Here is a 13,063-nt window from a genome sequence, read left to right as displayed (position 1 = left end):
ATCCAGAGATGGGGTAACCCCAGGTTAAAGAGGTGTGAATTGTGTCAAGCCAGGACAGTTGGTAGGATTTTGCAGGCCAGATGGTGGGGGATGAATGTAATGCGACATGAATCGCAGGTCCCAGTTGAGGCCGCACTCATGTGTGCGGAACTTGGCTATAAGCTTCTGCTCGGCGATTCTGCGTTGTCGCGCGTCCTGAAGGCCGCCTTGGAGAACGCCGGCATCTCCACATCATGCTCATAGCTGCATGAGCCTACTTCAAAGCTATTAATGTTTAATGTCAAATTATTTCAATTTGCCCAACTTCGGACTCAAACCCCACAAGTGAGTGCAGCACAACAGCTTCCAGCTGTTCCTCACTGCAGCAAAGACTTCCTTTAATATATGCTGAAAAGCCCCAGCTCTTAAATTCTGCCAGCCATGTTTAGTGGATCGGATGGGGAATCGGACAGAGGTGAAAATTACATCACAGAGTCAAAACTACAACATCTTTAAAATGAAACTTCAAACTAAAGTTCCACCTGCCCTCTTGAGTGAAAGTGAAAGATATCCAGGCACTAGTTTAAAGAAGGGCAAGGTAGTGTGGTATACAACTGTGTATTAAGGGTTGTACGGTAGAACCTACACTACAGGTTCACCTGGACCCCTGCGTGCAAGCTCTGCCCAGGAACCGGGTTATAAATATGCGTGGCCTTCAGCTCGCAGCCATTTCGTCAGCTGCTGTAGGAGGCCCCACTTCAGATACTAATAAAGCCTCAGTTTGAATTCAACTTCGTCTCCAGCCAAACTGATCGTGCCTCAATGTGGCAAATGTATAATTCCTGATAATTCACCAGTGCACTGTGTTACGTTATTAACCCTGTGGGCTCTACCTATGGGCCATTGTGTGGCTTCACCCACAGGGGATATGTTGGGGCATGTATGGGCTCCGCCTATGGCTCCACCCCCTTTACAGGAAGTATAAGAGCTGCTGACCTGCGGGGCTGCCTTCAGTGTTGTACCGGTCACAGGCAGGCTCAGTTCTAAGCTGATTAAAACCACTGTTTACTTCTCCACGTGTCTTCAAGTGAATTGATGGTCGCATCAATTTAATCAGCTTAAAATACTACTATGGAATCAGCCCTCAAACCTGACAGACTGGAACTCGATCCACAGGCCGCGGAGGTGAAAGAAATGTTTTCACATTGGCTTTGATGCTTCAAGGCCTATCTCGCCGCGTCGTCTACGCCATCCGTCACTGCCGAACAGAAGCTGAGCCTCCTCCACGCACGGGTGAGCCATCGCATTTCTGTCCAGCTTGACGAAGCCGATTCCTATACAGAGGCCCTCGCACTACTCGAACGCCTCTACGTGCGGCCTGTGAACGAGGTATACGCCGACACGTCTTCACCACTTGCCGCCAGCGCCCCAGGGAGTCGCAACATGATTACCTACGCGACCTCAAAGCCCTCGCGCGCAACTGTAACTACCAGGTCATTACGGCCACTCAGCACATGGAGCTCGCCGTCCGAGATGTTTACGTGGCGGGGGTCCGATCGAACTATGTGAGACAGCGCCTGCTCAAAAAAGGGGGCCAAGGATCTGGACGACACGGTAAAACTGGCTACCTCTCTGGAGGCCGCTTTTCAGAGTTTCCCGGCCGATCACGCGACCCCCTCGTGGGCTCCCGACACGAGACTACCCCAGGCCTGTGCCGCGCGATTGCCCGCCCATCATAGGGGGCTACCCTGCTACTTTTGCGGCCAGTCCCAACACCCCCGACTGCACTGCCCGGCCCGCAACGTGAACTGCAGCAGCTGCGGGCGAAAAGGACACTTCGCCAAGGTCTGCCTGGCCAGGTCTAAGAACTCAGACTCACAAGCCCGCAGACCCCGCAAGGTGGCAGCGTGTCTGCCGACTCCGCCCCCGCATATGTGCGACTCATGGGGACCGCCATCTTGGTCATCTTCCCCCACTTGGCCGGCCACGTGCGATCCATGGGGGCTGCCATCTTGGACGCCATCGTCCTCACCGCCCACCACGCTCGACCAACGGGGGCCGCCATCTGCTACGCCGCTCAACATGTACGACCTACACGGACAGCCATCGTGGGGCCGCCCCAGCACCTCCGATCATGCCGCTGGCGACCCACACCTCAGCGCGGTCACCCTAGACCAGTCGCGACCTAAGCACCTCCGGAGTTCCATGATGGCCGTCCGGGTTAACGGGTACGAGACACCTTGCCTTTCGACTCCGGGAGCACAGAGAGCTTCATTCACCCGGACATGGTAAGACGCTGCTCGCTCCCAATATTCCCGACGCAACAAACCATATCCCTCACCTCTGGGTCGCACTCGGTGCAAATCCAAGGGTGCACTACTGCAACCCTAGCGATACAGGGCGCTGAGTACGCTAATTTTCAACTATATGTGCTCCCAGACCTCTGCACTCCTCTGCTTTTGGAATTCGACTTCCAGTGCAACCTCAGGAGCCTAGCTCTTAAGTTCGGGGGGCCCCTGCCCCCGCTTACCATATGCAGCCTTGCGACCCTGAAAATCGACACCCCCCCACTCTTCGTAAACCTCACCGCCGTTTGCAAGCCAGTAGCCACCAGAAGCAGGCAGTATAGCATGCAGGACAGGATGTTCATTAGGTCCGAGGTCCAGCGTCTCTTGCGGGAGGGGGGTCATAGAGGCCAGCAACAGGCCCTGGAGAGCTCAGGTGGTGGTCGTCCAGACCGGGGAAAAGTTCCGGATGGTGGTTGATTACAGCCAGACCATTAACCGGTTTACGCAACTCGATGCGTACCCCCTTCCCCGGATTGCAGACATGGTAAATCAGATCGGCCACTACCGCGTGTTCTCCATGGTGTATCTGAAGTCTGCATACCACCAGCTCCCAATCCGCCCGGAGGACCGCCACTACAAGGCGTTTGAGGCAGACGGCCGCCTTTTCCATTGCCTCCGTGTCCCCTTTGGCGTCACGAACGGGGTTTCGGCGTTCCAACGAGCGATGGACCGAATGGTGGACCAGTACGGCTGCGGGCCACGTTTCCGTACTTGGACAATGTCACCATCTGCGGCCATGTTCAGCAGGACCACGATGCCAACCTCCACTGATTTCTCCAAACCGCCCAAAAACTCAACCTCACCTACAACAAGGACAAATGCGTTTTCCGCACAACCAGGCTAGCCATCCTCGGCTACGTCGTGGAAAACGGGGTCCTAGGGCCCGACCCTGACCTTTTGCGCCCCCTCCTACAACTCCCTCTCCCTCACTGTCCCAAGGCCCTGAAGAGGTTCCTTGGATTTATCTCCTATCATGCCCAGTGGGTTCCCCAGTATGCGGAAAAAGCCCGCCCACTATTTAAGGCCACCCTCTTTCCACTGGCAGCCGAGGCTCGCCAGGCCTTCAACTGCATCAAGGCGGACATCGGCAAAGCTGCGATGCGCGCGGTGGACGAGTCAGTCCCCTTCCAGATGACGAGCGACGCCTCAAAGGTCGCTCTCGCCGCCACCCTCAACCAAGCAGGCAGACCGGTAGCGTTTTTTTTCACGCACCCTCACCACCTCCGATATGCGACACTCCTCGATCGAAAAAGAAGCCCAAGCCATCGTGGAAGCCGTGCGGCACTGGAGGCACTACCTCGCTGGTAGGAGGTTTACCCCCGTCACCGACCAACGATTGGTTGCCTTCATGTTTGACAATACGCAGCGGGGCAAGATCAAGAATGATAAGATCTTCAGGTGGAGGATCGAACTCTCCACCTATAACTACAATATAGTATATCGTCCTGGGAAGCTCAACGAGCCCCCAGATGCCCTGTCCCACAGCACATGTGCCAGTGCGTAAGATGACCGACTACGGGCTATCCACGATGACCTCTGCCACCCGGGGGTCACCCGGCTCGCCCATTACATCAAGGCCCGCAAACTGTCCTACTCCACAGAGGCGGTCAGAGCTATAACCAGAGACTGCTAAATCTATGTGGAGTGTAAACCGCACTTCTATCGACCGGATAAGGTCCACCTGGTAAAGGCATCCTGGCCCTTTGAATGCCTTAGTATCGATTTCAAAAGGGCCCCTCTCCTCCAATAACTGCAACATGTACTTCCTTAACATCATAGATGAGCTCTCCCGCTTCCCGTTTGCCATCCCCTGCCCTGATATGACCACCCCCACTGTCATTAAAGCCCTGCATAGTGTCTTCACCCTGTTTGGTTTCCCCAGTTATGCCCACAGCGACAGGGGCTCGTCGCTCATGAGCGACGAACTGTGTCAGTACCTGCTCAGTAAGGGCATCGCCTCGAGCAGGACTATCAGTTATAACCCCAGGGGAAACGGGCAGGTGCAGAGGGAGAACACGACGGTCTGGAAGACCGTCCTACTGGGCCAGTGGTCCAGGAATCTCTCAGTTTCTCACTGGCAGGAGGTCCTCCCCGATGCGCTCCACTCTATTAAGTCCCTCCTTTGCACAGCCACTAACCAGACTCCTCATGACCGTTTGTTTGTTTTCCCTAGGGGAGCTACCTCAGGGGCCTCGCTTCCGCCCTGGCTGATGACACCGGGTCCAGTCCTCCTCCGAAAACATGTTCGGAGCCATAAGACCGACCCCCTGGTAGAGAGGGTCCAGCTCCTGCACTCCAACCCACACTATGCGTACATCGAACACCCCGATGGCCGGCAAGATACCGTCTCCCTCCGGGACCTGGCGCCCGCAGGCTCCAACACCACTCCCACTACTGCATCCCCCACACTATGTCCCGTCCAACCTCCCATGTTCAGCGCCCCCACCCCTATATGGTTCCCGCGCTCCCTCCCAACCGCCGCACTGGTCCACAGGACTGAAGCTCCGGAAGAGCCGCTCCCGGAGTCCACGCCTGTGCCTACTCCGGACCCACTTCCACAGCCACCCGAAGCGGCTGCAACACCAGTGCTTCGGCGGTCGCAACGTACGATCCGGGCACCGGACCGACTGAATCTATGAGCCCGTCACCCCCGCCGAACTTCATTTTTAAACAGGGGGTGAATGTTGTGAATGTATAATCACCAGTGCACTGTGTTACGTTATTAACCCTGTGGTCTCTACCTACTGGCCATTGTGTGGCTTCACCCACAGGGGATATGTTGGGGCATGTACGGGCTCCGCCCATGGCGCCACCCCTTTACAGGAAGTATAAGAGCTGCTGACCTGTTGGGCCGCCTTCAGTGTTGTACCGGTCAGAGGCAGGCTCCGTTCTAAGCTGATCAAAACCACGGTTTACTTCTCCACGTGTCTTCGAGCTAATTGCTGGTTGCATCACTCAATTTATTAGTATCTGATTCAGAAGATGGACCTCCGGATTAAACCAGATCGACTGCAGCTGGATCCACACTCAAGCGATGCCAGAAAGGACTTTCAGCACTGGCTAGCTTGTTTTGAAGCATATATCAATCTTGTACTCCAGACTCAGCTCTAAAATCTTCCCGCTGATCCAGGATGCGCCCAATTACGCTGACACTATGACCCGACTCAAAGAGAATTATGAGCAGAAGACGAACACGCTCTTCGCCAGACACGCGCTCGCAACACGTACTCAAATACCTGGTGAGTCAGTCGAGGACTTCTGGAGGGCCCTGATCCCATTAGTTCGGGACTGTGACTGGCAGGATGTTACAGCTAAGGAGCACTCAGATCTCCTTATGCGGGACGCTTTTGTAACTGGGATTGGGTCTGATGTTATCAGGCAGCGGCTCCTAGAAGGGGCCACGCGTGACCTCGCAGAGACTAAAACACTTGCGCTTCCAATGACGGTCGCCCTGTGCAATGTGCAGTCCTACGCCCCCAACCGCGCGGCCCACTCCTCCTACGCTTCATGGGCCCCACAGGCAGCTGCCCCAGCGGGGGCGCTACCCACCCAATACGCCTGTGCTACGCGCCAGCCAGTGATCTCCGGGGGGCCCCGATGCTATTTTTGCGGCCAACAAAGACACCCCCGCCAACGCTGCCCGGCCTGCGCTGCCCTTTGTAAGGCCTGCGAGAAGAAGGGCCACAACGCAGCGGTGTGCCAGGCCCGCTCAGCGGCAGTGGTCGCCCCTACCCTCCCCAGTCACGGACAATGGGCGCTGCTATCCTCCCCTCCTCACCAGGCCATGTGCGAGCAACGGGCGCCGCCACCTTCTCCCCCGCACAACACGTGCGTTTCATGGGCGCCACCATCTTGCTCCACCCCCGCAACGTGCGTTCCATGGGACCCCCAGGACCACCGGGCGCCACCATCTTGTCCACCCCGCAGCACATGGAGACCAACGGCATCTCAGGTCCCCGACGCAGCGGCCGTTTCACTACCCGACGATCAACCACGACTCGCATCCATGGTAATCGACCAGTCCAGACCACACACACTCTGACCAACGCATCCACCAGCGTGAAAGTCAACGGCCACGTGACCTCCTGCCTACTGGACACCGGGAGCACCGAGAGCTTTGTACATCCAAATACGGTAAGGCACTGCTCCCTTAAAGTACACCTTACGAATCAAAGTATCTCCCTGGCCTCAGGATCCCATCGCGTAGCGATCCGGGGGTACTGCACGGTCACGCTCACAGTCCAAGGCATAGAGTTCCACGGTTTTCGCCTCTACATCCTCCCTAACCTCTGCGCTGCACTTATCCTTGGCCTGGATTTTCAGTGCAACCTCCAGAGCCTGACCCTTAAATTCGGCGGACCCTAACCACCCCTCACTGTGTGCGGCTTCGCGACCGTAATGGTCGATCCTCCTTCCCTCTTTGCCAATCTAACTCCAGATTGCAAACCTGTCGCCACCAGGAGCAGACGGTACAGCACCCAGGATAAGGCCTTCATCAGGTCCGAGGTCCAGCGGTTGCTTCAGGAGGGAGACATCAAGGCCAGCAACAGCCCTGGAGAGCTAAAGTGGTAGTGGTTAAGTCTGGGGAGAAAAATCAAATGGTCGTGGACTACAGCCAGACCATCAACAGGTACACGCAGCTCGACGCGTACTCCCTCCCACGCATATCTGACATGGTTAACCAGATTGCTCAGTACCGGGTCTTCTCAATGGTGGACCTGAAATCCGCTTACCACCAGCTCCCCATCCATAAATTGGACCGACCATACACCGCCTTCGAGGCAGACGGCCGGCTATATCACTTCCTTAGGGTCCCCTTCGGCGTCACCAATGGGGTTTCGGTCTTCCAAAGGGAGATGGACCGAATGGTCAACCGGTACGGCTTGCGGGCCACGTTCCCGTACCTAGACAATGTGACCATCTGTGGCCATCATCAGCAGGACCACGTCGCCAACCTCGCTAAATTTCTCCGCACCGCCACACTCCTCAACCTCACATATAACAAGGAGAAGTGTGTGTTCCGTACAAACCGCCTAGCCATCCTCGGCTACGTGGTCCAGAACGGAGTTCTGGGGCCCGATCCCGACCACATGCGCCCTCTCATGGAGCTTCCCCTCCCCCACTGCCCCAAGGCCCTTGTGGTAGTATGTATTGGGGGTCATGTGGGACTGGAAGCCCTAATGTCATTGGCTGACAGATCCCAGGTCCTGGTTGGCTGTTGACCTCTAGCTCCGCCCTGAAGGCGGAGTATAAGAAGCCGGAGTCCTCCCCCGCAGGCCAGTCTACTATTGAGCTGCGGGGGAACAGACACGCTTAATAAAGCCTCATCGACTTCACTCTATTCGTCTCACGGAGTCTTTGTGCGCTACAGCCCTCAAACACTGCCTGGGGTTCTTGTCGTATTACGCTCAGTGGGTCCCAAACTATGCGGACAAGGCCCGCCCACTCATACAGTCCTCTAATTTCCCCCTATCGGCAGAGGCCCAACAGGCCTTCGCCCGGATCAGAGCTGATATTGCCAAAGCTGGAATGCACGCTGTAGACGAAACCCTTCCTTTCCAAGTAGAAAGCGACACATCAGACGTCACCCTTGCCGCCACCCTCAACCAGGCAGGCAGGCCCGTGGCATTCTTTTCCCGCATACTCCATGCCTCTGAAATTTGGCACTCATCTGTCGAAAAGGAGACCCAGGCTATCATTGAGGCTGTGCGACATTGGAGGCATTACCTGGCCGGCAGAAGATTCACTCTCCTCACTGACCAAGGGTCGGTAGCCTTCATGTTCAACAACGCACAGCGGGGCAAGATCAAAAATGACAAAATCTTGCGGTGGAGAATCGAGCTCTCCACCTATAACTACGAGATTAAGTATCGCCCTGGCAAACTCAACGAGCCCCTAAAGGCCCTATCCCGAGGTACATGTGCCAGCGCACAGGTAGACCGACTCCGGACCCTGCACGACAGCCTTTGTCTCTCAGAGGTCACTCGGTTGTACCACTTCATTAAGGCACAAAATTTGCACTACTCAGTCGAGGAAGTAAGGACGATCACCAGGGACTGCCAGGTCTGTGCGGAGTGCAAACCGCACTTCTACCGGCCGGACCGCATGCACCTGGTGAAGGCCTCCCGCCCCTTTGAACGCCTCAGCGTGGATTTCAAAGGCCCCCTCCCCTCCTCCGACCGACACATGTATTTCCTCAGTGTGATTGATGAATACTCCCGTTTTCCCTTCGCCATCCCATGCCCTGACATGACGTCTGCCACCGTCATTAAAGTCCTTAATTCTATCTTCACTCTGTTCGGCTTCCCCGCCTACATCCACAGTGACAGGGGATCCTCATTCATGAGTGATGAGCTACGCCAGTTCCTGCTCAGCAGGGGCATCGCCTCCAGCAGAACGACGAGCTACAACCCCCAGGGAAACGGACAGGTAGAAAGGGAGAATGGGACGGTATGGAGGGCCGTCCAGCTGGCCCTACGGTCCAGAAATCTCCCGGCCTCCCGCTGGCAAGAAGTCCTCCCTGATGCACTACATTCCATTCGCTCATTACTTTGCACTGCTACTAACAGTACACCGCATGAACATCTTTTTGTCTTCCCCAGGAAGTCCACACCCGGGGTATCACTTCCAACTTGGCTCACAGCTCCAGGAACCGTGCTTCTCCGTAAACATGTGCGGCACTACAAGGCGGATCCGTTAGTGGAAAGGGTGCACCTGCTCCACGCAAACCCACAGTACACCTACGTGGCGTTCCTCTATGGCCGCCAGGATACCGTCCGTCTCAGGGACCTGGCACCAGCAGGTTCTACCCCCCCCCGGCGCCATCCTCCCCTCCCCCGCCGCCCCCATCACCCCCCCCCTAGGACTGTCCGTCCTCCCCCTGCCCACCCCCGTTGATGAAGAGGATTTTGGCACGCTCCCGGAGTCAACTTCGACCACGACAGCACCAACATCGCCGGCTCCACTTTGTCGATCCCAGAGGACGATCAAGGCGCCGGACCGGCTGAACCTCTGACCGGCCCACCGGATGACCAGAGACATTTTCTTTTCACTGTTCTGTAAATATTAAAGATTGTGAATTGTATATAGTTATCCACCACCCCCGCCGGACTCAATTTTAACAGGGGGTGAATGTGGTAAACCACTGTGTTCCTATATTAAGGGTTGTACGGTAGAACCTGCACTACAGGTTCACCTGGGCCCCTGCATGCTAGCTCCGCCGAGGAGCCGGGTTATAAAACGCGTGGCCTTCAGCTCGCAGCCATTTCGTCAGCTGCTGTAGGAGGCCACACTTCAGATACTAATAAAGCCTCAGTTTGAATTCAACTTCGCCTCCAGCCAAATTGATCGTGCCTCAGGTAGTTTCTCGACGGCGTCAACACGGCCTCAGGATCAGCAATTCTGGCCCCTACAGGGGGCCAACACAGCACTGGAATGGTTCACGCCGCTCCAGCTGCTGATCCCGGCGCGATCTGGGCATCACGGGTTCCGCGCATGTGCAGTGGCACCGCCGCCAACGCGCATGGCAAGTGGCTCCCTTCAACGCGCCGGCCCCGACGCAACATGGCGCAGGACTACCGGGGTGGATGCAGGAGAAAGGAGGTCGGCAGCCAGAGAGGCCGGCCCGCCGATCGGTGGGCCTCGATCGCGGGCCAGGCCACATCAGAGGCCCACCCCGGGTTGGAACCCCACCCCCATAGGCCGCCCCCCGATCCTTCGACGCCGATGTTCCCACCGGCTGAGAGCTGGTGTGGACAGCGCCAGCAGGACTTGCCATTTTTACTATGGCTGCGGGCCGAGAAACGGCAGGCCGGCCGCATAGAGCGGCCCCCGACCGGCTGTGCGCCAACCATGCCGGCGCCAATGGCGCCGATCCTCCGCTCTGCGGAGAATCGCGTGCCGGCATCGGGGCGGCCATTCACGCCGGTCACGGGGATTTTCCGGCTCGGCCCCGGGCTGAGACAATCCCGCCCTATATTTGGTGGAATACTGACTCGAACCAGCCAGCCCGTGCCTGCAAAACATAGAATGTCAACGTTAGATTTGATTCTGCAATTGAATAGCACTTACTCTCAGTGTGCTGAGAGTTAAACTAACAATTTAAGATTATCACTAAGTCAAGCAATATGGCTTGATTTTGCTTGCTAGAAGCCACATACAACCATAATCAGAGATCTGTCTTCTACAGGCAAAAGGAAAATGTCCGGGCAGATGTGCCTTTATTGAATTAAACAAAAGCATGGAGAGCAATAGTTTCCTGGTGCATTCTTCATGACAAAGCCTCAACCAATCGAAATTCGGTATTCTCGCATCTGTCCTAATGAGTTCAAGGTGAAAAGTGTTGACAGCATGTTTCTTTTTTCAGCAACATTCAAGTTCTGTACCACCAAGCAACAATTTATTTGTTGTTTGTGGGATCTTGCTGTGTGAAAATTGGCTATTGTGTTTCCGACCTTGCAACAGTGACTACACTTCAAAAGTACGTCATTGGCTGTAAAGTCTGTAAAGTCACAGCAGATCTCATCGAGAGAGTAAATCAAGAGAACTCAGAGTCCGGATCCACTCTAGGTCATGTTGAGTTCACAGAAGAAATGGAAGGTATCTGTTTCTTGCTATATTAATCTGACTGTTTTGCAATTATTCCTCTCCCCAGTGGGAATACTGCTTGTCTAAACCAAAGTCAGTCAGAAAATTGAAATAGATATGTAACAAGTGGCAAGCCAGTGCGCTTATTCCACTTGTAATTTTAGTCCTGTTACCACCCTGTTCTCAGGTGGGTAAAAATTGCACCCCACAATCTTACAAATAACATCTTTTAGAGCTTTCTTCTGTTTAGTTTACTGCAAATACTTCACACAAAAAAAATTGCTTCAACTTTAATGGAGGTTTTGGCAAGTGATGATTTCACTTCTTCTGTGTGACCCAGGGTGGATGACTGATTTCTCTTGACTTCCTCTATCAACGAGACCCGCTGTAACTGTTGAGGCTGACAGTTTTAATCTAGTTTCTGCTTATGTAGGAGATGGGTTTCTTGAGGCAGTGCTCATATTCCAGTTTATACCATAGCCTGTCAGGGGCATCATGTGGCATCAAAGATTCTTTGGTCTGTGATTTGTAATTGATATTACAAATGTCACATGCAGAGATGTCGTCTTTGATTCCAGCGTTCATGCCGGGAATTGTATTAACATCTTTGGCTCAACACAGACAAGTTTCAGTCCAAATGTGGCTTGAGTGGGTTTTCAGCATCATCTCTGCCCTTGTGTGTCATGGGATTATGGCTGTGTCTTTTGCCAGAACTACTTCACTTGAGCAAACAGTTTGTTTTGAAAATGATAGCACTTTCTAATCTCCAGAGGAAAGCATCTTATTTTACTGTTCAATGTATCCAAAATGAGCAATGTGCATGCAGGAGGATGCTCTTTTAGTTTTGGTTGTACTTCAGCTAAATGATGGACAAAGGTGCAAAGATACTCAACAATGTTGATGTTCTTGATCAATTAACTCTTCCTCAGGTTTGCTTACTTGCTTTCTTTGACTTTATCCATGTAACTAATTAATCTGTCCACAAATATCAGCGATGAGCATATCAAAGCTGATTTTCCTGGGGCCCCAATACCTGGGTTGTAAATGGGATAAGAGCTCCCAGCAGGGATCTAGACATGGGAGAGGCAAGTCTGCTGTCACTACAGAGACCTGTAGCTTTACAGTACAGTAGCTTTAAGAGCTGCCGGATATGGGTGCGATGTAACCCAAAAAATCAGAATCCGTTCTAGGCGAGATTAGCAAACGCCAGAAATGACCCAGCTATCTAACGGCACTCTTCCGCTATTTCAGGCCCCGGCAGAGAACACCTCCCCGATGCGTATTTAGTGTCAGGAGGAGCTCCGCTTGCCGGAAGAGATGGCGCCCAGATCTCTCGGCACGACCCCCAAACCCCCCACCACCCCAATGCCCCAACTTGCCTATAAGGGGGACCCCGGGAGCCCCCGCACCCCACCTCACGAGGGCAGGGCACTCCTGGCATCAGCAAAATGCAGGTCTGGCACCCAGGTGGCATTGCTAGGGTGCCCGTGGGGATCAGTGTGATGCACGATCAAGTGCACAAAGACGAGAGTTGAATATAACTGAGGCTTTATTGCTCTAAGATGTGTGGCCTCCCACAGCAGTTGGCGAAATGGCTGCTGCACAGAGGACACACATATTTATACTCTGCCTACTGGGCGGAGCCAGCAGGCAGGGACTACCGGCGAACCTGTAGTACAGGTCCTACCATACATCACCTAATATAGGTGGTGCAACAGTGGTTTACCACACAGTGCTATATGCCACCCAGCTGGAGACTCCTTGGCAAGTCTGGTAGATGATGGGTAGCACTTCGATCCAGCGTCAGCATAGCTAAATTGGTTTATAAACTCACTTAACTCTGCAAGACTGGGTCTTACCCATTATAGGCAGGACTCAGCCGGTAAATCGCACCCACAATCTCGCTGCTAATCAAAAACAACAACCAAAAGACCTCAGCATTAACCCTTTGGATTTGAGCCCTGTGAGTTGGCTGCCTGTCCTTCGTCAATCAGTAAAGAGCTTGAAGCAAGGCCTATATGGTCCACTGCTTCTGAGTAACTTGCCAACGAGCAGGAAATTGAATTGGGATTGCTCGGAATGTTCTTTCCTTCCTTTATTTAAATTACTTTTATCCAAAGCATTCTTCCTGCTTTGCCTTTTGAAATGCA

At 54.2% G+C, this 13,063-nt stretch overlaps 1 protein-coding gene across 1 annotated transcript in view; it reads left to right on the top strand.

The window, feature by feature from the left end:
* znf804b (zinc finger protein 804B) overlaps positions 1-13,063 on the top strand; it is a 935,803-nt gene that overhangs the window by 418,895 nt on the left and 503,845 nt on the right. The gene's annotated exons all lie outside the window — the stretch shown is intronic.

Source organism: Scyliorhinus torazame, chromosome 6 (genome assembly GCF_047496885.1).
Source record: "Scyliorhinus torazame isolate Kashiwa2021f chromosome 6, sScyTor2.1, whole genome shotgun sequence".
Classification (NCBI taxonomy): Eukaryota; Metazoa; Chordata; class Chondrichthyes; order Carcharhiniformes; family Scyliorhinidae; genus Scyliorhinus; species Scyliorhinus torazame.
Note: the sequence above shows the minus strand (reverse complement) of the source record. Positions and strands in the feature narration are given on the sequence as shown.